A 27,410-nucleotide genomic window follows, 5' to 3' on the forward strand; every position below is an offset into this window, starting at 1 on the left:
GCTCGGTAGAGAACGGTTCTTATTAAACATTTAACTCTTTGGCGAATGGTTAATGCTTTTGCGAAGTGTTTCCAATTCAGCCGTATAGAGCAGCGCAGCGTGCCTCTCCTTGTTGCAATAACTAGTGACCCAGTCGAAGTGGTTCATTGAAGAGCGGTACATATTCTAAGGCTGCATTGCTTCATCCTCTACCATACTCTTGACCTGTTGTTGTATCGGCTTGCGTTCTTTCTGTAATACACGGCACGTACTCTGCCGAATAGGTCGTGCTGTCTCCTCGGTGATGATGCGGTGTTTTGTCAGCGGCATTTGGCCCTCTCGTGACGTTGAGGAGAAGCAGTTCAGAAACTGGTCCAGCAATGCCAGAACATGTTGTATCTCCTTGGGCCAACATCGACAACATGTGCACGCGCTTCTGCATCATCTATTGCTCACCCTTACACACTAACGAAGTCTTGATCGTGGGCGATTTCATCAAGGTATGCTAGAGCAGTGCCTTTACTGGTGTGCCGGCGCTCGTTGGTGAAATTTGTCAGCAGCACCTCGGCTCGTCCATCTGTTAAGCTCACGATGCTTAGAGCAATGGCAACATCTTGACGTTGGAGAAGGGCAGTTATTTGTGCGGCTACTCCGTCTTCGTTACACAGTCCGTTGTAACTGGCTGAAACCAAGCTGCATGATAGCGGTGGTATGCAAACGTCATCGTTGACAACACGTAAAGGTTGGCATTTTTCTACCGCGCTGTGGGTCAGATCTTTACCTGTTGTGAATGTCAACAATGTCAACACATCGTCTCGCATGTTAACCATGGCGCTGTACTCTCGATAAAAGTACATTCGCAATATGAGCGCTTTGCAGCACTCTGGTAGAATTACGAGAATTGCTACAAAACCTATATGTCCTAGTGGGTCCTTATGTACGTTTGCCTATTGCTGTCATCAGCTGGCCTCCAACATTTCGAATATCGGTGTCCACCTACATGCTGGCGGTAACGAAGACGACGACCTACACGCTCGAGAGTACGAACACTTGCTAGGGACGACGAGGAAGACGCTCCTGAGAACCTCTCGGATCCCTCTACTCGAGTACGATGGAGTACTTCTCGTACCTCGGTCAATAAAGCTCATGTGCTCGGTGAACTGCGACAATATTCATTGGCCCATCTCTACGGCAATGGTCCACATGTTAGATTGTACTGACTTCGAGATTGGCGCACAATTTCTTACTGCACTACCTTCAAGATCGGCCCTTTTCAAGATTTCCTACTACACTACCTTCAGAAGAAAAAAAACGGTGTGATAGTCGCAAGATTGTCATTGCAGAAAACCAGGTTTAAATCGCCACTCATGCTTCGCTTAAAAAAAGAAAGTTGTGCTTACTGCTGCTCTCTTCTTGCTCTAATTTCGTAGAACGCATTTTTTATGCTCATTTTTCAAAAATTCTTTCGTAAGGTTTTTTTTCGGTTTTTTAAAAATAAAATGCTAATAGGCTTTCGTCTGCCACATTAGATAATTTTTACGTCTTAAACATGCAGGCTAGGACGTAACCTCATCGCTTGCGCCACCTACGCTTGCGCCAAAGCACGACCTCGAGAATTGTTTACATTAGTAGCTTGTAGTGTGATCTAAAGAACATGGGCGGTCCAGATAAATGCGTCTTCGCATTCCTTTAATGAAAAACCAAACAACAGAGCCTAGTAGTATAGTGAACCGTTGCCAGTATGAAATTGTATCTTATCATACATTTGTAGCAGCAGCTCAGAAGCCATCAACGTAAAACTGCTTTTATTTGATGGGAAGACAAAACTCAGCACGGCAGAAGAAAGCTGGCGCACGCACAGGCACCCATAAAGGCTATTCCTGCAGTGGGGAGAGGAATGGTCAGAGTTAAATACCTACCGGTCGACAACTCAACATTTTTTACTAAGAACATCAAGAAAGTAAAGAAACGTACCAGCGGTAAGCCTACACCTGGCAGTTCTAGTTTCGCAACCTGGAAAATGCGCCTATAGCAGACATATATTACGTAACCTAGCGCTTTTGCCTGCTAGCATTGTGTTTACTACAAAATTGATGTAGTTTATGGTTTCATAACTGGTAATAGCAGCGCGCTGCACAGCATTGTGCAACTATTGGTTTATAAAGTTTCTATTTTCACATTATGCTTTCTCGACATTGCCAACATATGCAGGGTAAGAGTCCCACGTCGAAAGTACATTTATTCAATTTATTTATTCAATATACCCCCAAAGGCCCTCATTATGAGGGTATTACATGGGGGGGTCACAGGCACTGGTCATAGATTATACATCATATTAACGAACAAGACAATATAACAAAAATAATAATAGAGTGATACAAACGTAATATACACAATGAGTCACAATTATTTCAGAGAAAACATTAGTACATATTTGGAGAACATAAGGCAACTGAAACGAAAAGCAAAACAGCAACAAACATCGAAAACACTGTAAAAGTCCCAAGATAATAATAATATGATTAGTTGACAAGTCGTGAGCGAATTAAATCTTGAAACTTAGTCAAGTCAGGTTCCGTGGCAATGTCTGATGGTAAGGCGTTCCACTCAGTTATTGTGCGCGGTAAGAATGAATATGCATAATGGAATGACTGGCAGTTAATGCGTTTGACTTTGTATTGATGGTCGCGACGTGGAAAGATAACTTGTGGTGACTGAAAGAAATCATCATGAAGTGATGGATGATGATAAAGCTTATGGAAAAGTTATAGGCGAGAAATTTTACGGCGAAGTGCTAAGGTGTCCAACTCAGCTATATTCTTTAACGAGGTGACATGAAATGTAGTTGCTAGTAAATGACAAATAAATCAAACTTTTCTATGTTTAAATGCAAAACTTCTAGCAAAAAGCGCATACTCTTCTGTACAGATAAGGGGTTAGAATTACGAGAGGCTACTAGTCTGTGACTACAAATGGTTCTTTCAGAGGTGGCCCATTCCTGTTTCTTTCCTTTTTTTGATATGTGGTCGCCCGTGACAATGATTTACGTTTATATAAAATTCAGAATACAAAACTATTCTGACTACGGAGGAAGGACGGTCGTCCTTTCTCCGTAGTCAATGACAATCATGCTCTCTGCTGGCTCTCATCGCTAAAAGATCTTACATGCCGGCTTGGTCGATGGGCTATGAGGCTACAAGAATTTTTATATTCCGTGGTGTACAAGTCTGGCCGCCTGCACCAAGACACTGACAGCTTGTCGCGTTACCCTGTTGACGACTCTGACTCCTCCAATATTGACAGTGCTGCTTGCGTTTTCTCAGTATCACTGCTCCTTCGTTTCGCCGACGATCAACGTCGTGGTGCCTACATCAGAGCACTCATCCTACGTTTTGAACACCCTCCGGCCGATGCTACTCTACGCCTCTTCGTCCTCCGCGACGGTACTCTATACCGTAGCAACCTTCATCCGGACGGCTCTGAGTTAATACTTGTAGTACCTAAACACCTCCGATCAACCGTTCTAGAAGAGCTTCAGGACGCACCAATGGCAGGACACCTCGGCGTATCTCCAACCTATGACCGAGTGCGTCGCCGTTTTTTCTTGCCGGGCCTTGCCCATTCTGCATGGCGTTACGTCGCCGCTTGTGAATTTTGTCAATGAGGCTAGAAGCCTTCCCAGCTCCCCGCTGGTTACCTGCAGCACCACCTTAAAAGGCTGTTCAACCAGTAATAAATCATACTGCAGTCACCTTCAAGAGGGCTGCTATGTTCTGTCTTCAAACTGGTCTTCGGTAATAGATATCATAGCAGGGCTAACATGCCACGTCATCTGGGCGGTCAGAGGTCGTGCGATGCTGGTCATGACCGATAAAACATGAATACTGCATATGAGTTGCACGCCTACAGGAAATGGTAGCTAAAATATTGCACTCCGCATCTCCACGGTGCAATGCCTTCTTTTGATAGAGAAAGTATATATCCGGCCTAGAGCCAATTATTGCCACAGGAAAGAACACATGAAGCCGCAGTCAACGTTTTCGTCTTCAAGAAAACAAAAAAGTGCCTCAATTTCTAAAACACCTTCGTTTATTATTTTCTCTCACAGACCATGTTTGTGCGACTAAGTCAGCAGCCGGGCGGCCAGAATGTCGTGCCAAAGCTGAACGAATCTGTGTGCGCTAGGTTATAGCCTGCTACGCAGTTAAGAGTGTCGATTCTCTCTAATGACACCGAAGTTAGAGAAGCAGGACAGAAAGAAAGCCAGAAAAATAAACCTCCATCTTTATTATGGTAGTCACCACCAACAAGTATTTTTTTAGAGCTCAAGCGTAAGCAAGAAAATGCCTCAGCCGCACAAGTTACCACTAAAGCTGGTAATGCAAATGCTCAGCATGTTTATAGGATGTGGTTGAGTGGCTTCGGTGCGTACACTTGACTATGGGAGATATGAATACTACACGGTTTCCCCTTCAATAGGTACCTATTTATATTATAGTAATTTTTATATACCCGCATGCACCTGACCAAAGTTTAGTATACTAGTAAATATATGGCAATGCTTAAAATAACAAATAGCCACCCATTATAAAATGTGGGTGAACTAGTTCAAGAGCATGTCACGGGACGTAACGCAAATGGGTTGCTGAAGATTATTTCCGCATCATTATTTGGAAGGAAAACATTATAGTGTGTCAGCACAGCGGGAGGCCGTGTTGGTATGAGGAAAATTTTTATTCAGCGCACGCTTTTGTAGCTTCTCTGTACACAATTTGGCCTGATCCAGCGATAAGACAAAATACGCCTGTTTGTGTACTTTATCAGCTAAAAGTAACCGATGGGTAGGTGAACGCTGCCTGGGGCTGGGACACACATACCTCCGGTTGCATTTCGGTTTTGGTCACTCTATGAGCATCAGTGTAGTGTTCAAAATATTTATTATTAATTATGTGATACTACTGCGCAAAAACGACGATACAATTATGAGGCGCGGCAGTAGGGAGAGACCCCGAAATAAATTTGACCATCTAGCGTTCATTACCTTGCACCCAGTGCATGGTACACCGGCGTTTTTGCATTTCACCCCCACCGCAATGCAGCCAGCCGCGGCCGGAATTCAATTCCGCGACGTTAGGCTTAGCAGCGCCATGCCAAAGCCAGCAACGCCATCTCACGGCGGGTATGAATGTTGTGCTGAATGGCGCCTAGATCAATATTATGGATCGATCGCCTAGACGGACAGCTGCGCCACGGATCTAAGTTAAGATCTAAGTTCAAATATTTGATTCAGTTGAGAGAGAGATATTTATTCGTAGGAGGCAAAGAGAGGTCAACCGGAGCTAGCGTGCTGCAACATGCTACTCTGCACAAGGCGAAACAGGACCGGGGATGTAAATGCTGGACGAGAGATGACGATGACATAGAAGAGGGATGTACAACGATGAGGGCAAGTTCAGCTTTCTCGTGGTTATCAACGAAGTCCAATAAAGTCATCGAGAATTGTCATACGCCTTCCAGAGCTTGGCTGTATTCACGAACCCAATTGAAACTTCACCAAAAACCGCAACGAGAAGCGTGCGTGCGGGCTTCTCCTGCGTGTGCAGCGCAGGTGTAGGCCAAGTTGTAAACCTCATGTAATGCCGGTCTTCACCATCCACGAGTTGGCGCGAGTGATACGCATAATTGGAAGGAATAAACTTCGCAGAGTTCCTGCAACACGCCACGACATGTAAAGGGGCAGCTCTATTCAAGTTATTTCTTGTGACCCTCGAGAGTTGCACGAGGCTGCCGGTAGAGCAGACCAACGTTCTATAGGTATGCTCCTTCGTACACACTGTGAACGGAACACAAAAAAGTCACCCATAAAATGGAGTGCCCTAAAAACTTCTAGAAAAAACTCTGGCGCAGAAATTCTTCCTCTACACTGGAAATGATGGTTAATACATAAATTTGTGTAATATTTCTGGCGGCTTCACGGACTCTTGTGACGGTATTTATTCTGCTTGACGGTACCGCGCAACCAATGTCATAGCCTTCTCTATACAGGAAGTCCCTGCTTACATGCAGGGATGTGTGGCCACGCGTGACAATGATTTACGTTTATATATAATTCAGAATACAAAACTATTATGACTACGAAGAAAGGACGGCCATCCTTTCTCCGTAGTCAGTGACCATCATGCCCTCTGCTGGCTCTCATCGCTAAAGGATCCTACAGGCCGGCTTGGTCGATGGGCTTCGAGGCTACAAGAATTTTGATATTTCGTGTTGTGCAAGTCTGGCAACCTGCACCGAGACGCTGGCAGCTTGTCGCGTTACCCCGTTGACGACTGTGACTCCTGCAATACTAACAGTGCTGCCTGCATTTTCTCAGCATCACAGCTCCTTCATTTCACCGACGAGCAACATCGTGATGCCTACATCAGAGCACTCATCGACCGTTTCGAACACTCTCCGGCCGATGCTACTCTACGCCTCTTCGTCCTCCGCGACGGTACTCTATACCGTCGTAACCTTCATCCGGACGGCTCTGAGTTCCTACTTGTAGTACCTAAACACTTCCGATCAATCGTTCTAGAAGAGCTTCACGACGCATAACGGCAGGGCACCTCGGCGTATCTCGAACCTATGACCGAGTACGTCGCCGTTTTTTCTTGCCGGGCCTTGCCCATTCTGTACGGCGTTACGTCGCCGCTTGTGAATTTTGTCAATGACGCTAGAAGCCTTCCCAGCTCCCCGCTGGTTACCTGCAGCACGATATCATTTTGATGCATGGTGCTATGCGTCAAATGGTCACCGACCGTGGCCGTACGTTTTTGTCAAAAAGTCATTGACGACATCATGCGTGCCTGCTCAATACAGCATAATATTACCACCTCCTACCACATTTCATTTCATTGCATAAGTGACCGATGTCACCCTATGAAATCGTTCTAGCCACATCCACTACGTCCTCTGCTGTGGCAACGAGAGATATTCTCCACGTCGCCCCACTCACACCCTACAAATCTCCACGCGCCTTCGATAATTAACACCACCGTGACGGCGCTTCTGCCGCCGGGGGGTGAGGGGGGGGGGGTAGTATTATGATATCAGCGAGAGACGATCAATAGACAAGCCGCCGTGACAAAGACAATCAAGTGTGTCTTGGTTTTTGGCGTGAGCAAGTGTCGGCCTGGCTTTTTGGTGCCAGTGTAAATATAGTGCAAATAGCCTCTTTCGTGTGTGCTTCCACACGTAACAATATCTAGTTGTTGGTTAAGCTTTTCACAAGAAGAGAACCTATCGATGCTGCCAGGTTTGACGAAGACGTCTGGACAGAAACGTGCGTAGTGAAACACGTCAGGTAAGAATCAACCGGCTCAGTGTTTTTTTTTTCTCGAGAAAGAGTCTGTAGCTGAGCGAAACGAATGTCCCGCCTGCTACGGCCACACGTTACGCGTCAACTAAAGTTCGACTAGGTGCACTGTTTGTTTGCAGCAGAGCGGCGTCCTCACTGTAAACACCAAGTTGTTCACAAAGGCCTCCCAATCGTTGTTTTATTATTTGTTTCGACTAACAAGTTTGCTCGTGCAACCAATTTACGAGGGCGAATCATTAAGTCCTAGCCGCGGTACCGCGCAACCAATGGCACAGCCTTCTCCACACAGTAAGTCCCTGCTTGCATGCGTGAATAATGGGAATGGTTTTTACCGCTACGTATTTTATCCAATATCATCCATTAAGGAAGCTAAAAAGTTCTTCTCATGGCAAAATTCAAACCTTTAGACAAGTATATTTATTAGCCATCATTTATATGCAGACTATCCCACCATAATTACCGCTTGTTTAGACACAAGAACCACATTTCCTTTTAGTACTTTTTATAGAAAACTCTATGACAAAATACCATGCAATGTTTGCCCCGTTACTCCTTCCCCTTTCATCCCGGATTCCGTTCGCTTCCGCAGTGGTGCACCCGATGAAGCGGGTGCTACGTTGGGTTTGTCTCTTTCGTCGCACGTGTCGTCAAAACACGTGTCGTCGCGATTTAGCACGCCTCTTCCTTTGGTGATATTTCCGGCTTGATATCACAGTGGCAACACACCCTTCAAACTGCATTGCATGCGCCTTCCTACGTGGCCGAAACTGCAATCTCACTTCTCGTTGGCGTCAAAGTGGTGAGTAGAAAGTTTTTGGAATGTGCTTTTTCTGCGCCTGACTGAGCATGCATAACATCACTCTTGTCGTCATTCAAGACACTGTCCCAGAAGCGCATTCCAGGAAGCTCATTATAGACCAGCTCACAGCAGAGGAAATCAAGCAGCGTGATTTTTGTTTCAGCTAGGGCTGACCAAGTAATTTATTACCCGCGTGGTCCACATGAAATCGCATACTTTCAACTGTTTGGTAGTGTATTTCAATGCAAATGGAGCATGCTTTAAAAAAATTTCAGACGCCTACAGCTTCAGGAGAACTCGCCGGCCATAATCGCAAACTTGGGAAGCAACACTCAAGGCAACAGCGGATTTTGCACATTCGGAACGCGATGTCTGCAATCCGGCGTACCAGAACGCATGATAGCAAACCGCCTCTTTCCCCGTGCCTACCCAGATACACCCATAAATCCAGGGCTAGTATATTGGTAAGGGTGTATTTACAAGACGAACTATGTTAGACTTCTTCAATCGATAAAAACATGCCAGTGCTATAAGACACTTGGTATACATGGATTTTATTGGAAAGGTGCATAACTGTTCTCTTGTGGTAATAATACTCATTGAGGAAACTTGGAATGTACATTTCTCCTGCAGCCAAATTTCACCAGGGGCACCCACTTGGCGCTAGAGTATTATCTCTCTCGTTTCTGCGTCTGCGAAACCTCAGAACATTCACTAGTACTTCAAAATTATGCATAAAGCATGAAAAATTGCAAAGGGCATCACTGCTAGTACGCGTTTTTTGGACAAAACGTCTATTCTTCGCTTTTTCAGCCAAGAAAATACAAATGGACATGGAGCTTACAGTATCTTTTATTTCTGCGGTCCTCCTCGCGACAGCAGGAGGAACAAACGCTGTGGCTGGTAAGTCAATAAATGTCAACTTTATTATTCCTTGGGTAAATAATAAGCCTTATGCAACTCGGGAAGTTAGGCAATTTGTTTTTAAATGAGCAAGATTGTTCATTTCATAAGAATGCTCAGTACACTAAGATATAGCCAACACTGGCTTACTAAAATTCTGCTTTTAATTGCCCTACCTATGAAAGAAGCGATGGTTGGATTGCGATCAATATATGCACAAATATTATTTTTACGGGTTTTTTTCAAGTGCACCTAAATTTTGTAATAGACAAAAGATCAACGATTTTGTTTCTTCTCTGTGAGCACTTATCTAAAAAATTCACGAACCGATTGTTTAGCCTTATTATATTCTCTATGTGCTCCTGCGTACAGTGATGTAAAACAAGCAGCATATGCCATACCACATTTCTCCCAGCGGCCAAGATATGCTCAAAAACATGAAGTAGCGTCCGAAAAATGCATACCCTATTACAGAAAACTACATCGAATACGCAAAACAAAATCTTGCATCACATTGATACGAAATTGTTATATCTGTAATTTCTTCTTTATTTATCTGTTCTGTCATGTTGTTCAGTGAACAAGGAAACATCGGACAAAGAGATAAGGTTGGCGGGACGAGCGCTCTCTTTCATAACACGTTGGAAGAAAACATGCACTACAAAACAAGGGCAATATTTTAGTACGGCAACAGCGAAGCATAAGCACTTTTGGAACACAGTTCTGTAATTACTACATCTTCTTTCAAATGTATATCAGGATCATCGAAAGACGAGATTTCTTTTTTAATTCTCATTGTAATCGAAGACTTGCTTTGTCGCTCAATGAAGAGCTTTGTGGTAGTGCGCTTGTCCGGCGAGTCTTCGTCTTCCTCTTAGCCTCTATATGGACGAAACAATTTCAGATTTATCTAACCTGTCGGTGTTACGTTTTTATTGCTTTTCTCGGGTCGTGTGCGTCCTTTACCGACCTCCAAACTATTTCCTTAGCGACAAAAACACCAATCTATTGCAGTTGTTTTCAAGAGAATTTTTGCATAGCACCAGAGTTTATCACATGTACATCCTATTTTACGCACAATCAGCTGACGTCCATAAGAGGAGCTTCGTAAGCATTGTTTTCTGCTAAGCGAAGAATTTAGTTTAAAGGAGAGACTCTCTTCCGGAGCTTATCTGCCTCAAATTTGGGAGGCACATCAGTCTGGTCAAACCAGAACTCTGTTCTCTTACCAAATTGGACAGCAGTAAAAGAAAACATATAATGTTCTAGTTGCCACGTACGTACTTCAAAGCTTGGCCACAACAAATACGGCCTTCAAAAAGGTAAAATGGGGAGGGGAATTTAACCGTCATTATTTTCTGATGACACTCAAAATTTTAACGCTCTAGTGAGCAAGTGTAGAGTGCAAGCATTCAATGTTTACGCCGCTATTACTGCATCATCTCGCTTACCTACAACGTGTATATCAAAACAAAAGCGTCAACAGCGCAACGGTAACAATAGGTGCTGTTGAAAAGCAATATCTATCATATATTTGTAAGATGTCACCATGTTAAGTTTGGCCACCGACAACTGGCGCTGGTGTGCATGCGTGTACAAATTTATTACTTAGTCTTCAGTAAATAAGACGCGTTAGTGGAACTTCCCATGTTTGAATAGTATGATGCATCTGTTTGTAGTGCGGACTCTTTAAAGCCATTGTGATGAACTGTGTTCGTGTGACGCTGAACAGGAGCCCGTTGCCACTTCTACGACGTGGACCTGGAGGCTCTCGTTTCCGATATGCTGGACAAGATGCCCGAGGAGTGGGCGACGCAACTAGGTTTTGCTAAGACACTCATTCCGGGCGTCGAGATTGGCGGCGCCAACGTCACTGGATTACACCTTCTCCGGCGCTACGGACCACTGCTACCATACTGTGACAACGGGACCCGAATGGTTCAGTTTGACCTCGTTAACAGAGGAGGAGGCATTCAGATCTCATTTCCGTGGCAACTATTTTGCTCGGGTAGTGGTGGTATTGTTGGACTGGCAGTAGGTTTTACGAGAATCACAGTGCCTCTTCGGGTTGATGGTTCGGGGACCGATGCCAAGCTCTCGTTCGAAGGCCCCGCAACTCCTGTGGCGATTGAATCGATTCACCTCAGGCTCACCGGCGCAGGAAGTCAGTTGGAGGAAGCCTTTGCTATGATAGGCAAGCTCGCGCAAACGCACCAAAGAGAAGAGTGGAACCGATTGTTTTTTACTACCTTGTATGACGTTTTCGAAAAGATTCTTAAATAAAGTCTGTTACCATACCGCTCCATTGCGGAATATCTTTCACAGGCATAAAAAAGTTCAAATTCTCACTGTGCATTTTTCTATGGGGTGAATGCTGTAACGTTGTGCAAAAAAAAAGGTCGAAAGAGGTTCGAGAATAAGAAATATAATTAGTCGAAAGAAGTGTTCCTTTATTGCATATTGTGAAACGGCGTTGTACAGACTTGATCAGCCTTGTCTAGAACGCGGTAACGGCGGTTTACGGGGCTCTCCCGAGCCAACCAGCGACGTCTAACGCTAGCTGCTGGGTGCAACGTCCAACGGTAGGTGCTGGACACGTTTGGGCCCAGAAACTACTGTTAGGCGTCACTGGCTGGCTCCGGAGAGCCCCAGAAGCCGCGGTTCCCGTGTTCTGTACAAGGCGGCTCACGTCTGTACACGCGATGGAGGAGCGCTGTAAATAAATAAAGCTCCTTTATTATAGTAGGATGAAGTTCACAATTTTTAGAAGCATCATGCCCCATATTTACCATTCAAATTTGTCACTGTATGAGGCAAACAATAAAGAACAGGGTAACAGGTACTACGCGACCCATCTGAATATTGGTAGTTCTAGCCTTGCTCTGAGTTGCTTGATTTGCATGGACAGCTACTGCATCTTTTTCACATCTTAGGACCAATCGGTTGGCCCATATGATGTCTGCCGGCCTATACTTATGTGGCTGTTGAAACCATTTGTTGAAACTTCAACGTTATTCGCTGTTTCCTTAAATGCAGTTTGTGATATAAGGCTCTTGCAAATTCTTTTCGCAGTTGGAGCCATAAGACACCTAACTATCTTTTAAGTGTTTTCGGCATTCATAGTCAAAGTCATAGTGTAAGTAGATGCGATGCTACATAAAGTATTTGAAGTTCACAAGCAGAAAGCACTCGCAGAGTGCGAAAAACACGAAAATGCTTATTTGTAACTACGAAGGGCAGGGAACGAATGAGAAGTAGATCTACTATTTGTGCAAAGCAGTGGGATATAAAAGTATTTCCTAACGGTAAAGCCACTCAACTGCTGTAAACAGCTATGCTGATGGTACATTATTGTTTTTCCACGAACCACTTGAAAAGCAACAAAACACAACCGATTATCTGCAACATCAAAATCAGTTAAATTTGTTATATTGGACATCGCACAACTCCAAAAAAGACGGTTACGCATTTTGAGAGTTACCGCCATGTTTGGATATGTAAAATGAATGGGCTTTTTCTGCTTCTGAATGAAGATAGCTGGTCGCAAAGGTCCGCCTATATCCCTCCTAACCCAGTCGCGAAGGCCAGAAGCGTATTTTGCTGCAGCCGTCTTGACAAGATATCGCATAGTACCGTATTTCGAAAGCTGATTGGGGAGCCAAGGACTAGCATTGTGCACCGAAACCGATATATGAAACCAAGACCTTGTCGCTTTCGAGAAATTCCCATTCCCGGCAACACCTCACTTATACTCACATACACAGGCGCCCAGTCGTGAACTTGAAGCAGTGGTACCAAGTGAAAAGGACAAAGGTAAGGGCGTGTTTCATATTTTTGTATTTATTCTACGTACAATAACGTCGTGAGAAATGCGCACACTTATGTTTACTTAACCTTTGGTATATGGATATGCAAACTCGTTGTAAATTGTTCTGACAAAATCTGAATAGCACCGTTGCAGCCACTTTTAAATGTCGTTCGTAGTGCGGGGACGCCATAAGTGCGGTGCAGTTTTAAATAAAAAAAAAACACCCTAAACAGGCAAATGTTTATCAGTTGACATGGAGGATAAATAAATTCGATACGGTCACTGTAAACAGGTAAATTTCCGGCTGACACGATTTATCTGGGGAAAGAGAGAAAGCGATACAAGCTTTAGTGATATGCTGGAGATGTTTTCTTGTAACTTATCTCGAGATGAAGTGTGTTCCGATTATTACTTTCGAATATGCATTTCCTTTTCACATCAGAAACATATGCAGATTCTTTGAGAAATTTCTAAATCTAAATAAGTTTAGGAAGCCTCAGCATTGTCCATAAAAAGGGGCACTGTCGACCAGTGTTAATGATAAAAGACGCAAGGCCGACGTGCATGCTCTTCAAGTGTTTCGACAATTAAAGGTTGACTATACATCTCTATTATGTCTCATATTCATATTTATTATTCACTTAAACCGTATCATTACGTATCGTATTTCCCACGCAATTAGGATGACGCCCATCAACTCTGCATAGGCACTCGTTGTATCCTTCAGAAGTCTGGACAGCCATGCGTCTGTCGGGCCAGCATTTAAGCGAGACGTCGAGTCGGATACGTGGTATATGGTGTATGGTTCGGAGTCTCCAATATAGTTTGCTGAAGCACTGCAATCAACTGTCGCCGCAGCGCATGCACACTAGTGCGCGGCAAGCGCTCGCCTTTTCCTGTGGCGAAGGCGCAAGCTCAGCACGCTGTCTTCATTAGTTAGTTATGTAGTTATGTAAGGTTTTGTGGCGCAAAAGCAACTAAGGCTATGAGGCGCCATGCACAGGTTGAAAATATGTAACTTGATAAAAGTGCTTCAAGCAACAAAGATCATTTACATTAAAATTTGTTTAAGAACCCTGTTTCATCTAAAAAATTAAAAACATCGTCTAGAGATACAAGTGCATTTTCAGCTAGGATCAGGGATGGATGAAGTGGTGTTAGTGTTTTGTAAAGTTCATAAAATATTTCTGTCTTTTTTCCTCCAACGCCGGACATGTTATTAAAATGTGATTCACAGTTAGGGATTCTTGGCAGTGGTCACAAACCGTTTGTTGTTCATTTTTCAATAAAAAGTTATGTGTGAGATGTGTGTGTCCGATGCGAATGCGACATAGAATGACTTCCATGAAACGTTCCTGGTGATAAGATGTCTTCCACTCCTGTAGTATGGGTTTTACTATTTGTAGTTTGTTATTTACTTGGCAGCCCCACTCGTGTTGCCACTTTGAGGTGATCGCAGCACGGACCACCCGGACACAGTCCTTGAATGGAAGATTTATTTGTCTAATTTTGTTACAGGCTGTGAGTGCTGCACATTTGTCCGCCTTTTCATTTCCCGGGATTCCCACGTGACTTGGAACCCAACAGAGACGAATTATTTTACCACGCTTTTCACATTTGCCGAGCATTCTCAGGATGTAGCCGAGAAAAGGTTCGCACTCTGATTTTCTATGGAGAGAATTAAGTGAACTAAGGGAATCTGTGTAGACAACTGCTTTTTTATAATCTTCTGTTACTATTTTTTCCAAGGCCATAAGCAGGGCATATACTTCGGCTGTAAAAACCGAAGCAGACTGTGGCAACCTAAGACAATTTTCCCAGTGTTCCGATACAACTGCGCTTCCAACATGTTCATTTGTCTTGGAACCGTCAGTGTAAAACTCGGTGTAGTCATTGTATTTATTTTGTAGTTCTAAGAAATCTTGCATTATGTGTTCAAGCGGTGTTTCTTTTTTCTTGTGGCATGTTAGGGTAAAATCGCAAAAATGTGCGAAACCATGCCATGGGGGGAGTCTGTTCGGTCTTTCGGCGACCTTGAGAGCCTCGCTCGGAACATTGTAGCTTTGGATCATATCTTCGAATCGAAGGATAAGTGGTCTCACGCTATGTGGTTTGTTGGCATAGTGTGTTCTGTGTGTGGTGTAAGTAACAAGAGTGTGGCATATATGATTAGGTAAAGCTGTGATTCTGAGCACGTATGAAATTGTAAGCAAAGCTCTTCGGTGCTCCAAACAGGGTTCGTTACTGTCGGCATATAGGCTTTCTACTGGTGAGGTTCTGTACGCACCAGTTGCTAAGCGTAGTCCGTGGTTGTGCGTGGGGTCAAGACGTTTGATGTACGACTGCCTTGCTGACCCGTAAACTATGCAACCGTAGTCAAGAATGCTGCGCACGACAGAGCGGTAAATACGTAACAGGCATGTTCGGTCGGCGCCCCAATGCTTACGTGATAGGACCTTCAGGATGTTAAGTGCTTTGTATGCCTTAGTTTTTACGCTGTTAATGTGGGCGATAAAGTTTAGTTTACTATCAAAAATGATTCCTAAGAACTTTTGCTCTTGCTTAACCGGTAACGGGCTTTGATTTAATTTGAGAGCTGGGTCAGGGTGTAACCCCCTTTTTTGTGAAAATACCACTGCCACAGTTTTTTGTGTAGAAAACCGAAATCCATTTTTATCGGCCCATTGCGTCAACTTGTTAATTGTTATCTGGATTTGCCTTTCGCATGTAGACATACCCGCGGCACGGTATGCAATTTGAAGGTCGTCGACGTATAAAGAGTACATAATGTTGGGCGGTATAACTGAATTTATGGAGTTCATCTTCACCACGAAGAGAGTAGTGCTTAATACGCAACCCTGTGGGACGCCATTTTCTTGGACAAAGACTCGGGACAGTGTTGCTCCCAGACGGACTTGAAATGTTCGGTTTGACAGAAAATCGGCCAGACAGTTGAGCATTCTGCCGCGTATTCCTAGTGTTGCTAGATCTTGTAAAATGCCATACCTCCATGTGGTGTCGTATGCTTTTTCTAGGTCGAAAAACACCGCTAGGCAGTGCTGTTTATAAAGGAATGCCTCACGTATGGTGTGTTCAAGACGAACGAGATGGTCAGTTGTTGAGCAGCCTTTCTTGTAACCACACTGATGAGTGTCTAGTAAGTTATCTGTTTCGAGAACGTATGTTAGTCTTATATTTATTATGCTTTCGTAGGATTTAGCGAGGCAACTTGTTAGTGCTATAGGTCTGTAGCTGTTAGGTGTATTTGGTGACTTTCCCGCCTTCAGAAAGGGAACAATAATAGCCTTTTTCCACTCTGCAGGCATTTTACCCGTTTCCCAGATCATGTTAAAAAACCGCAACAAGGCCTCTACCGCTTTCTGGGACAAATGGGCCAGCATAGCGTAATGTATTTTGTCAGGACCCGGTGCTGTTTTCTTACCCGAAGAGATTATTCTGTTTATTTCGTGGAGTGTTAACGGGGCATTGAACGGTCTATCTGAACTTCCCGTTGTCGGAAGCTTTTGTTTTTCGGCGGACTGTTTGTGTTTTAGGAATGTTGCTGAATAGTTTGCTGAGCTAGATATGGTGTAGAAGTGCTCGCCTAATATGTCTGCTTGTTCCTGGAGACTTGTTTGTGTGCCTGGAGTTGACAGTATGGGGATCGTGTAGGGAGCATAGTTGCCCCTAAACTTGCGAACCTGGTCCCACATTCTCTTGGATGTTATTGAACTGTTAATCGAGGAGATATAGTTTTTCCATGAATTTCGTTCTGCTTGTCTACGGATATACCTCGCCTTTGCTTTCGCTTTTTTGAATAATAAGAGATTATCTTGGGTTGGGTACCTTCGGAAGATACCCCACGCTTTGTTTTGAAGTTTTTTAGCTTCTGTACATTCATTCGTCCACCAGGGTTTTAGTTTTTTACTCACAAATCCAGAAGATTGGGGAATAGCCTCTTCCGCCGCAGCAACTATGCAAGCAGTAATCCTCTCATTCGCTTCATCTATGCTTAGGCCATCTAAGATAACTTTTTCTAAACTGGCTTTTTCAGTGAAGAGAGGCCAGTTTGCTAGGTGCAGTTTCCAACGGCGTGGCCTAGAAAGTGTTATAGGCAGTACGGATGTAAGTTTTATGACTGCAGGCATATGATCACTACCGTAGGGATTATCTATTACAGTCCAATGAAGATCGGTGAACAGAGATGGGGAACACATTGCCAAATCCAGGCAACTCATAGCTCCTGTGCTAGGGGAACAGTACGTGGCCGCACCAGTATTTAAAAGGCATAGTTCATTACTTAGGATAAAATCTTCGATTGTTAGTCCCCTATGGTCAGTTTTTTTGCTCCCCCATAGTGTATTATGCCCATTAAAATCTCCCGCTATAAGAAATGGTTCCGGTAGCTGGTCTAAAATCAGGTCTAAATCTCTTACAGTGAACTGTGTGTGTGGAGGAATATAGAGGGAACAGATGGTAATGGTTTTATGTGCTAAAATGGTGACAGCAGCGGCTTCTATGTGGCTATTAATGGTTACTGCTCTAGCTGGAATTCCGCGTTTCACAACCACAGCCACACCGCCCGAAAGCCGGTTAGCTTGGGTACGGTCGCGCCGTACAACAGTGAAGCCTTTTAAGATATTAATGTTTTTGTCACATAAGTTTGTTTCCTGTAGGCACAAAGCCACAGGGGAGAGGTTATTTAGTATATCTCTTATGTCACCTAAGTTGTGTAAAAGTCCTCTGCAGTTCCAGTGGATAATAAAAGCCATTTTAAAACATAAAGGTAAGAAATGCCATTATGATTCTATAAGGTATAAGATGTTAGGTGACATTGTTTGGAGAGGGTTATTAGAAAGGAGGGATAACCTTTAGGTTATCACTTTCTGAATTAACGTGGTTATTGGGACTTTGTCCCTCTTGGCGCACTCGAGAGAGCGCTTGTCCTTCGGTGTCGACGACACCGGGGTTTTTGCGTCGACCTCCATTGCTCTCTCAGAGGCGCTGGAGGATCGAGAGTTGGGCGCCGGGACACGTGTCTCGGGCCGTGGAGTTCGATTGAGTTTAGGGCCTTGCGAGACTGGTGTCTGCGGGCCCTTCGAAGACGATGGAGCAGCTCTGGCTGCTGCCACCACGGGGGCGGGAGGGGTCACTGCGGGACCACTGTGCGTGGGCTCGGAGGACTCCCGAGGCCTCTGTGACGCTGCCCCCACCTGCGTCACATCGGCATAACTTCTTCTGGAGAGGTAAGACAATCGCTTTCGTGCTTCAAAGAACGAGATTTTTTCTTTAACAGTTAGTGCAATTACTTCCTTTTCTTTTTTCCAGCAAGGGCAAGACCGCGAGTAAGCTGGATGGTCCCCTTTGCAGTTAACACAGTGTGGAGAAGAAGTGCAATTGTCAGATTGGTGGTCATTGGAGCTGCATTTAGCACAGGTTGTTTGTCCTCGACATGCGTGTGAAGCATGTCCAAACCATTGACATTTGAAACATCGTCTGGGGTTGGGGATATATGGTCTGACATTTACTTTTACGTATCCTGCATTCAGAGAGGTAGGCATTTCGCTTGTCCCAAAGGTAAGTATAACATGTTTTGTCGGAATTTCTTGATCATTTCTGCGGATGACGATTCTTTGTACTTTAGTCACGTTTTGTTCTTGGAAACCCTCCAGCAGTTCCTCATCACTCAAGCCAAGGAAGTCCTCCTCGGATATCACGCCCCTGCTTGTATTTAGTGTTCTGTGGGCTGAAATAGTGACTGCCGCGTCGCCAATGCTGGTAAGTTCTGAGAGCTTTTGCACTTGATCTTTGTCATTTAGTTCTAGGAGGAGGTCCCCGCTAGACATTTTTGAGGCTTTGTATGTTGATCCAATTTTGTCTTGCAGGCACTTGGCCACCAGAAATGGTGAAAGCTTTCTTATGGGTATGTTGTTTTCACTATGCATTACATGGTATTTGGGGAATACTGGGGTATTGATCCGAAAGGAGAACTGAAACGTTGCTTCGGTGCGGCCTCTTTTCAGAGGCCGATCATAGACAACAGAGGTTTGCGCTGCCATAAGAAGGTGTCTATATTCGGCTACAGCGCCGACCACCCACCACGGAGCCCAACGAGGAGACGCGGCAGAGCTTGTACACAAGTCTGCACGACGCCAGTCGTACGCCGCTTCTATAACCAAATATGGTGTACCCAAGGTAGGATAGCCACACACGGTTAACCCTTGCCGCCAGGGAGAATGGAAGTAAATGGAAGAGAGTAGAAGACAGGAAAGGCGAAAAAGTATGAGAGAGAGACGAAGATTGGGGAGAGAGAGACAGGAAAGGGCGACTACCGATTTCCCCCGGGTGGGTCAGTCCGGGGGTGCCGTCTACGCGAAGCGGAGGCCAAAGAGGTGTGTTGCCTCCACCGAGGGGCCGTAAAGGTCCAAACACCCGGCATCGGCTCAACCTCCAGGATCCTCTTTTCCCCGGACACGGCTAAGCCGCGCACGGCTACACGCGGGAGGGGCCAACCCTCATGTGCTCGGGTACGTGGTGTCGGAACACACCAAACGCCTGCTTACGCAGACGCCCCTGCGGGGGCTGTCTTCATTGCACCCGTACTGTACTCCAGCATGCTTCTGGCTCGCAAAGCTAGTGGGCGATGCACTCTGGTCTACCTGCTTCGGCGTGAGATATGCCATGTTTTATTGCCGCGCCGGCCGCTCCATAGTGCTCCGAACGCGGCCGGTTATGCTGATATCGCCAAACACTAGACTGTATGAGCGCACATTTTGCCAGGGTTAAAGAATGAGCACAAACTTTAGTGCGTTGGTACTCAGCTACCGCACAGCGTTAGGACTTCATCATCGCCGGTCACAGTGTAAATATCAGTGAGGCCACCGCGCCTTTTTCGTCTATGCGCGCTCAACCATGACACCACGCATGCTCACACATGAGCACTTCTGTCTCGAATTCCAGCCTCGATACGCGCACCTTTCCTCCCACCGTGCGTGGCGGTGAGCGCGCAGGAAGGACCCCTATCGATGGATGGATGGATGCTATGAGCGTGCCCTTTGAAACGGGGCGGTGGTGTGCGCCACGAAGCTCTTGTTCTTGTTTTTCTTAATGTCCTACCCATCTCTAAAAAAATTGGGTGCCTCCACACAATCTCCGGCACTCCACGCGTTCTGGCGGAGGGGGCGGAAGTAATGTTTCACTTGGCGGTGGCATGGCAGAGGGTGACAGCGACTCGGAGACTCACGTTCCATCCCGTTTACGGCTGCTTAAACCAGTTCTTTATTATAGGCTCAGTTAGAGACTATTCATAAGTGCTCTCGGTATAACAAGGGATCATTAAATATTATTCTATTCATGCGACATCTACAAGTAGCCTACCCAACCATTTCATTGTAGAAGTGGTTGCAAGATACCCAGAATCCATGTGGGTACCCCGCAGGGGCGCCTGCGTAAGCAGGCGTTTGGTGGGTTGCGACACCACGGACCCGAGCACATGGGGGTCGGACCCTCCCACGCTTAACCGTGCGTGGCTTAGCCGTGTCCGGGGAAAAGGGGATCCTGGGGGTTGAGCCAATGCTGAGTGCTTGGACCTTTATGGCCCCTCGGTGGAGGCAACACACCTCTTTGGCCTCCGCTTCACGTAGACGGCACCCCCGGACTGACCCACCCGGGGGAAAACGGTAGTTGCCTTTTCCTGTCTCTCTCTCTCCAATCTTCGCCTATCCCTCTCACCTTCAATCTTTCCTGTCTTCTTCTCTCTTCCATTTACTTCCAACATTCCTGGCAGCAAGGGTCAACCTTGTGTGTTATGATCTACCTTGATTATAACATATGCGGTTATAGTAACAATGTACAGTTGGCATGGCAGTGCTTGCTTCATAACAATCTCTGCCGTGTCCCCTCGTTGGGCTCGGTGGTGGGTGACTGGCATTGATACCGAACAAACAACTCATTCCATGGGACCCTCGAAACCCTTCTCACCTGATCGTCCCCCAAAAAGGGGGCGCACCGACGAAACCTTTGAATTCTTTTTGAAGAAACGAGACACATTCCCAAAGTATCATGTGGTTCACTGTGAAAGCACTGATAAAAAAGCAACAAACATTTCACCCTTCTTGGTGTCAAAATGTCTCACGGAGGTAATTGGAAGTGGCTACAAAGCCACCAAGATGGCAACTGGGGACCTTCTCATTGAAGTAAAAGACAAGATGCAGTGCGAGAAACTAACAAACCTGGTGGCATTTGGCGATAAAACCATATCTGTTAGTCCACACCGAACAATTAACACTGTCAAGGGTGTGGTTTCAGACGACGACCTCATGGATTTGACTGATGAAGAACTCCTGAATGGATGGAAAGAAGAAAATGTTATAAATGTACAACGCATAAAAATCAGGCGCGATAACAAAGAACTACCAACCAAACACATAGTACTTACTTTTGGCTCTAGCACACTCCCGGATGCAATAGAAACAGGCTACCTCAAACTGCGTGTTAGACCCTACATTCCAAATCCACGACGCTGCTACAAGTGTCAGAGGTTTGGTCATGCCTCTCAAAGCTGCCGAGGACGACTAACTTGTGCGAAATGTGCTACAAAAGATCACTCTGCTGATGACTGTACTGCTGAGGCCCATTGCGCGAACTGCGATGGCAGCCACCCTGCTTATTCCAGATCTTGCGTAGCCTGGAAGAAAGAAAAGGAGATCATTACTATCAAAGTCAAAGAAAATATCAGTTTCCGGGAAGCACGACAGCGTCTTTCACCTGCATTTTCGATGAAAACTTCTTTTGCCGAAGTGGTGCAACAGGGGGCAGCACCACGACGGACCCCGGCGGTCGCCAAAGGCACGCGCAGCGTATTGAGGCGACTTCCACCAGCCCCCATGGTGGGAGCAGCTGAGGCTGCCCTGCCTCCCTCGAAATCGGCCACACCAGAGGCCTCTACTAGCGCTGGCAGCAGCCATCGCAGCTCAGAGGCTAAGGAGGTTCCATCGGCCTCCGGGCTGGTGAGGCCACAGCCTTCGTCCCTCGAGGCGAAGGCTACACGACGTACACATCGCTCGTTAGAGCGAGTGTCCAGCGCTTCACAAGAGGCTATGGACACTACCCCAAGCAAGGTGGTGCAACCAGCACCTAAAGAGCGGCCAAATTCTTTGGACCGCTCTAGAAAAGACAAAACCAAAATTACAGGGCCGCATACGGCTCTGTAATCTAAGGCAACACTTCCTTTTTGTCCACACAGCACCAATTTACTTTCATTGTGGATACACAAATCATTCAATGGAACGTCAGAGGCCTTATTAGGAACCTCGACGATGTCCAAGAACTTCTTTACCAACACAATCCAAAAGTGCTGTGTGTACAGGAAACGCACTTAAAATCGAAACATACAAATTTCCTCCGACAGTATGTTACGTTTCGTAAAGATCGCGATGATGCTCTCGCATCATCAGGCGGTGTTGCCATTGTAATTCACAAAAGCATAGCATGTCGACGTTTGCAGCTACAAACGCCCCTTGAAGCAGTGGCAGTTCGACTTGTCCTTCTGAACAAACTCATCACCATTTGCTCGCTTTACATACCCCCACATTACCACTTACACAAACATGAATTTCAGTCCTTTATAGACGAATTGCCAGAACCTTATCTTGTTCTTGGCGATTTCAATGCACACAGCAGTCTGTGGGGCGACTCTCGTATCGATGCGTGAGGCCGTCTTGTTGAACAATTTCTTTTTTCCTCTGGTGCGTGTCTCCTGAATAAGAAGGAACCTACATTTTACTGTATCGCAAATAGAACCTTTTCTTCTATTGATCTTAGCATAGCTTCCCCGTCTCTATTTTCAGAACTTGAATGGGAAGTTATAAAAAACCCTTACGGGAGCGACCATTTCCCAGTACTGCTGAGAGCAACAAGACAATACGAGTCGCCACCACATGCCCCCCGGTGGAAGGTCGATGCAGCGGTCTGGGATAAATTCCAAACTCTTACCAGTAAACTCTCGTGGGCTGACATTTCATCGCTCGGAATTGATGGTGCCGTCGAGTATTTTACTAAATTCATAATTGATGCAGCCTCTGAGTGTGTTCCCCAAACAAGTGGACTTTCTAGCAAACGTCGTGTTCCGTGGTGGAATGAACAATGCCGGAATGCACGTAGGCAGCAGAACAAAGCATGGAGGCAGCTTCGCGATTATTCTACTGCTGAAAACCTTGTAAATTTCAAGAAAATCAAGTCCCAAGGTAGGAGAACACGCAGACAAGCCAGGAGAGACAGCTGGAAAACATTTTTATCAAGTATCAACTCGTACACGGATGAGGCCAAGGTTTGGAGCAGGGTCAATAGAGTAAGAGGACGACAAACACATCCACCTCCCCTGGTACACACGCAGGGAGACAGCCTGGAGGACCAAGCGAACCATCTGGGTGCACATTTTGAACATGTGTCCAGTTCATCACACTATTCTCCAGCGTTTAAACAATACAAATCAGTAACAGAAAAACAAAAACTGGACCGAAAGAGCACCGGAAACGAGCCATATAACCTACCTTTCTCCCTAGCAGAGCTGCATGCATCACTCACCTGTTGCAACCAATCTGCCCCAGGCCCTGACCGTATACTATATGACATGTTGAAAAACTTACCCTCTGAAACGAAGAAAACCCTTCTCTGTCTCTATAACTCTATATGGACCTCCGGCGAGATCCCCTCTGCCTGGAAAGAGGCCATAGTGATCCCTATCCTGAAGCAGGGCAAGGATCCATCGTCCGTATCGAGTTACCGGCCCATAGCTCTAACAAGCTGCCTCTGCAAAGCTTTCGAGAAAATGATAAACCGTCGTCTGATACATTTCCTAGAATCAAACAAGCTGCTTGACCCATACCAGTGCGGTTTTCGCGAGGGTCGATCCACCATTGACCATTTGATACGTATTGAGGCACAGATACGTGAAGCTTTTGTTCACAAACAATTCTTTTTATCTGTGTTCCTAGACATGGAAAAGGCCTACGACACCACATGGCGGTTTGGTATATTGAGAGACCTTTCCCACTTTGGTATACGTGGTAATATGTTAAATGTCATTGAAAGTTACCTGCTGAATCGCACATTCCGTGTTCGGGTTGGCCGCGCTTTATCACGACCTTTTGTGCAGGAAACTGGAGTCCCACAGGGTGGGGTGCTCAGTTGCACTCTCTTCATTATAAAAATGAATTCCTTGCGTCTATACATCCCACGCAACATGTTTTATTCAACGTATGTCGATGATGTACAGATTGGATTTAAATCATGCAACCTTGCAATCTGTGAGCGGCAGGTTCAGCTTGGTCTGAACAGGGTGGCTAAATGGGCAGACGAGAATGGGTTCTGCCTAAATCCACAAAAGAGCACCTGCGTCCTTTTTTCTCGAAAGAGAGGACTGTACCCTGACCCCGACATTGACCTGCAAGGACAGAGTCTACCTGTAAAAACAGAACACAAATTCTTAGGCATAATTCTTGACACAAAGCTAACATTCATACCACACCTAAAACATCTAAAAAACAAATGCATGAAAACAATGAATATTTTAAAAGTGTTGTCACGCACTACATGGGGTAGTGACAAAAAGTGTCTGTTAAACTTGTATAAAAGCCTCATACGAACACGCCTAGACTACGGGGCCATAATTTATCAGTCAGCCACCCCAACCGCGTTGAAGATGCTGGACCCCGTCCACCATCTAGGTATTCGCTTGTCTACAGGTGCCTTTAGGACAAGCCCTGTAGAAAGCCTTTACGTGGAATCCAATGAGTGGTCACTCCACTTGCAGAGGACCTACACAGCTTTTATGTATTTCCTTAGAGTGAATGCAAACACTGAACATCCCTCATATTCCACCGTAAATGATTTGTCCAGCTCACAGCTCTTTCATAACCGACCTGCAGTGAGAGAGCCCTTCTCGTTGCGTGTGAGAAGTGTGGCTGAGGAAATGGATGTCCCACTCTTTGAACATCGTCTAATGACACCCACTATAGAGGTCTCACCGTGGCAGTGGCAGATTGTAGACTGTGATTTGTCTTTTTTACATGTTACGAAGCACGCCCCGGTTACACACATTCAAATGCACTTCCTTGAACTGCAGCATAAATACTCTTGTCCGGAATTCTACACCGATGCATCAAAGTCTCATGCTGGCGTCTCTTATGCAGCGGTTGGTCCATCATTTTCAGATGCCGACGCCCTGCACCCCCTAACGAGCATTTTCACAGCAGAGGCTTATGCAATACTGTCGGCTCTTAAATACATCAAAGAATCGAAAATACCAAAAGCAATCATCTACACAGACTCGCTGAGCGTAGTAAAAGCTTTAAAATCTCTAAAGAGGCACAAAAATCCTGTAATAGTATCGCTTTATTCATTCATATGTAGTATTTATGCATCTGGGCAGCAGGTTGTGGTGTGCTGGGTGCCAGGACACCGAGACATCGAGGGAAATGTACTGGCAGACCAGCTTGCCACATCCATCAAGGCAAAAGCTGGCAACACATCTATGCTCGTCCCTGTTCTCGATATGAAGCCATATCTACGCAAGAGACTTCGAGTCCACTGGCAACGTTTGTGGGACGGCCAGACTCATAACAAGCTTCATTTAATTAAGCCCCGTTTAGGGAACTGGCCATCGACCACGAAATCTAGAAGAAATGATGTCCTATACTGTAGGCTCAGAATAGGACACACTTACGGCACACATAATTACCTGTTTTCTGGAGGCGAACCCCCGACCTGTACTAGATGTGGGGAAGCACTTACTGTACTTCACATCCTACTACAGTGTCCAATAATAGAACCTGAAAGAAAAAAGCACTTTGTTCAAGCCTATAAAGAGAATATACCCCTTCATCCAGCGATGTTTTTACATAACGACCCGATATTTCAGAATGATTCAGTTTTAGCCTTTCTAAACGACATCGACATTTTGCAAGTTCTTCGCCCGGGAGATTCGTAGCGGCATCCTCTTTCAGAGGACGCTGCTGCGACCGCATATTTGAAATGCACTCTCCTCCAGGCCCTTGCTCCTAAGGGTCTCTATGAGGCAGTAGTGCCTTGTATCGCTTACAACTTTTTATGCTATATTCATTGTGCCCCTATCACGTCATTGTCATGATTTTATTAATTTTGTCTGTTTTACGCACCTTTAGTGCGCAGAATTTTAGGCCCCTTTACAGCCACCCTACACCTACCCACTGTCATTGATCGTACCATTGCTCACTCACTACACCACGTCTTGGCGCTCTTTGGCCATACCTGGCCCTTCCGCCACAAAACAACATATATGATCATCATCATCCATGTGGGTAAAATTCATTGGAAATTGGATAAGAATGCCGTGTCTTCAAAATAGGCCGATGTTAACACCACGCTTGGCAGGAACCTCTACAAGTAAAAGTTTTACTTGCTCTTATTTCCACTACATTGAGAATTGTGCTGTCATGTCCTTTATACGTAAACATATCAAATATAAATAGTGTAGCCAACTAGAAATGAGCTGGGTCTATGTCTAGCTCAGAAGTGAGATCAAAGAAGTTTTTAAAGTCAATTGAGAAATTTCTAAAGTTTAATCTCAAGTGAATATCGGGAATTTTCATATTGATCCATTTTCACTCAGCTGAGAAGTGCGTTATCGAATTGTGAAATAAAAACAACGTAGGAGGATATTCTAAAGCAGCCAGGAAGTTACGTTAGTGAACAATGAATCCTTTTCAACATTCAATGGGAGGGGGGCAACATATTCCTAATAGTAAGTTCATTAGATCATATTATATTAGGCAATCACAAATTGCACATGTTAAATTGCCCACACACAATATTGTCCAAATAGATTCATTAGCCTTGCGTCTTTTCTCTTCTGGCTCAAAATAAGACAAAAAGGTTTGGGCAGTTGGTGCGTATTTCAGAACCAACAATAGAACAAAGTGTCACCAGAATAAGAAGCCAGCAGCATAGTGCTTTGTGTACTTTTTACCCTGGTACTACGCTTTTTAGCGTTACAGTTTACAATTTCTACATTCCTGGTCGCACCCCTTTGCAACAAATAATCGATACGTTAAGCTATTATATTAGCCCGCATTAAATCGTGTAATCTTATTAGGGACATTTCTGCTTGTAAAACGTCTTTTTTTGTTCAGTTTAGGTAATGAACAACTTCAGTTGTGTACAGTCCTGATTTTCCCCAAATAGACTGAGACGAACATACAACCAACATGACCCCGAATACAGCTCTACGGACGTTGGCGCTCCTTTTCTTGCTCGTTGATGTCGTCAGCAGTTTTTCAGGTATTTTTTTCCTGCTTCCTACCATTGAAATGAAAATGCATCCTTTGTATTCCGTCCTTGTGGCTTTATAGAGAACGTGCCTTGCACTATCCGAATTTGTGATGATTCGCGTGTAATAGCGTTTTTTTTATACCTTGTGAGGTTGAAACATTTTCAAGTGTTGTCATGAAATGCGGATGTCAAATGCGGATGTCAATGCGGCATGAAATTTTTGGATGTGTGGAGATTTCATAACTGACGTTATA

The 27,410-nt window shown here is 45.1% G+C and overlaps 2 protein-coding genes across 3 annotated transcripts in view; one reads left to right on the forward strand and one right to left on the reverse strand.

Moving 5' to 3' along the window:
* The window catches only part of LOC119458164 (uncharacterized), a 51,347-nt gene that overhangs the window by 7,105 nt on the left and 16,832 nt on the right, over positions 1–27,410 (reverse strand). The window lies entirely within an intron of this gene.
* The window catches only part of LOC119458165 (uncharacterized), a 59,463-nt gene continuing 44,835 nt past the window's right edge, over positions 12,783–27,410 (forward strand). The window contains exon 1 of the mRNA XM_037719992.2: positions 12,783–12,854. The gene's annotated coding sequence lies outside the window, so the exon portion shown is untranslated. The remainder of the gene's footprint in view (positions 12,855–27,410) is intronic.

This window comes from Dermacentor silvarum, chromosome 7 (genome assembly GCF_013339745.2).
Source record: "Dermacentor silvarum isolate Dsil-2018 chromosome 7, BIME_Dsil_1.4, whole genome shotgun sequence".
Taxonomy (NCBI): Eukaryota; Metazoa; Arthropoda; class Arachnida; order Ixodida; family Ixodidae; genus Dermacentor; species Dermacentor silvarum.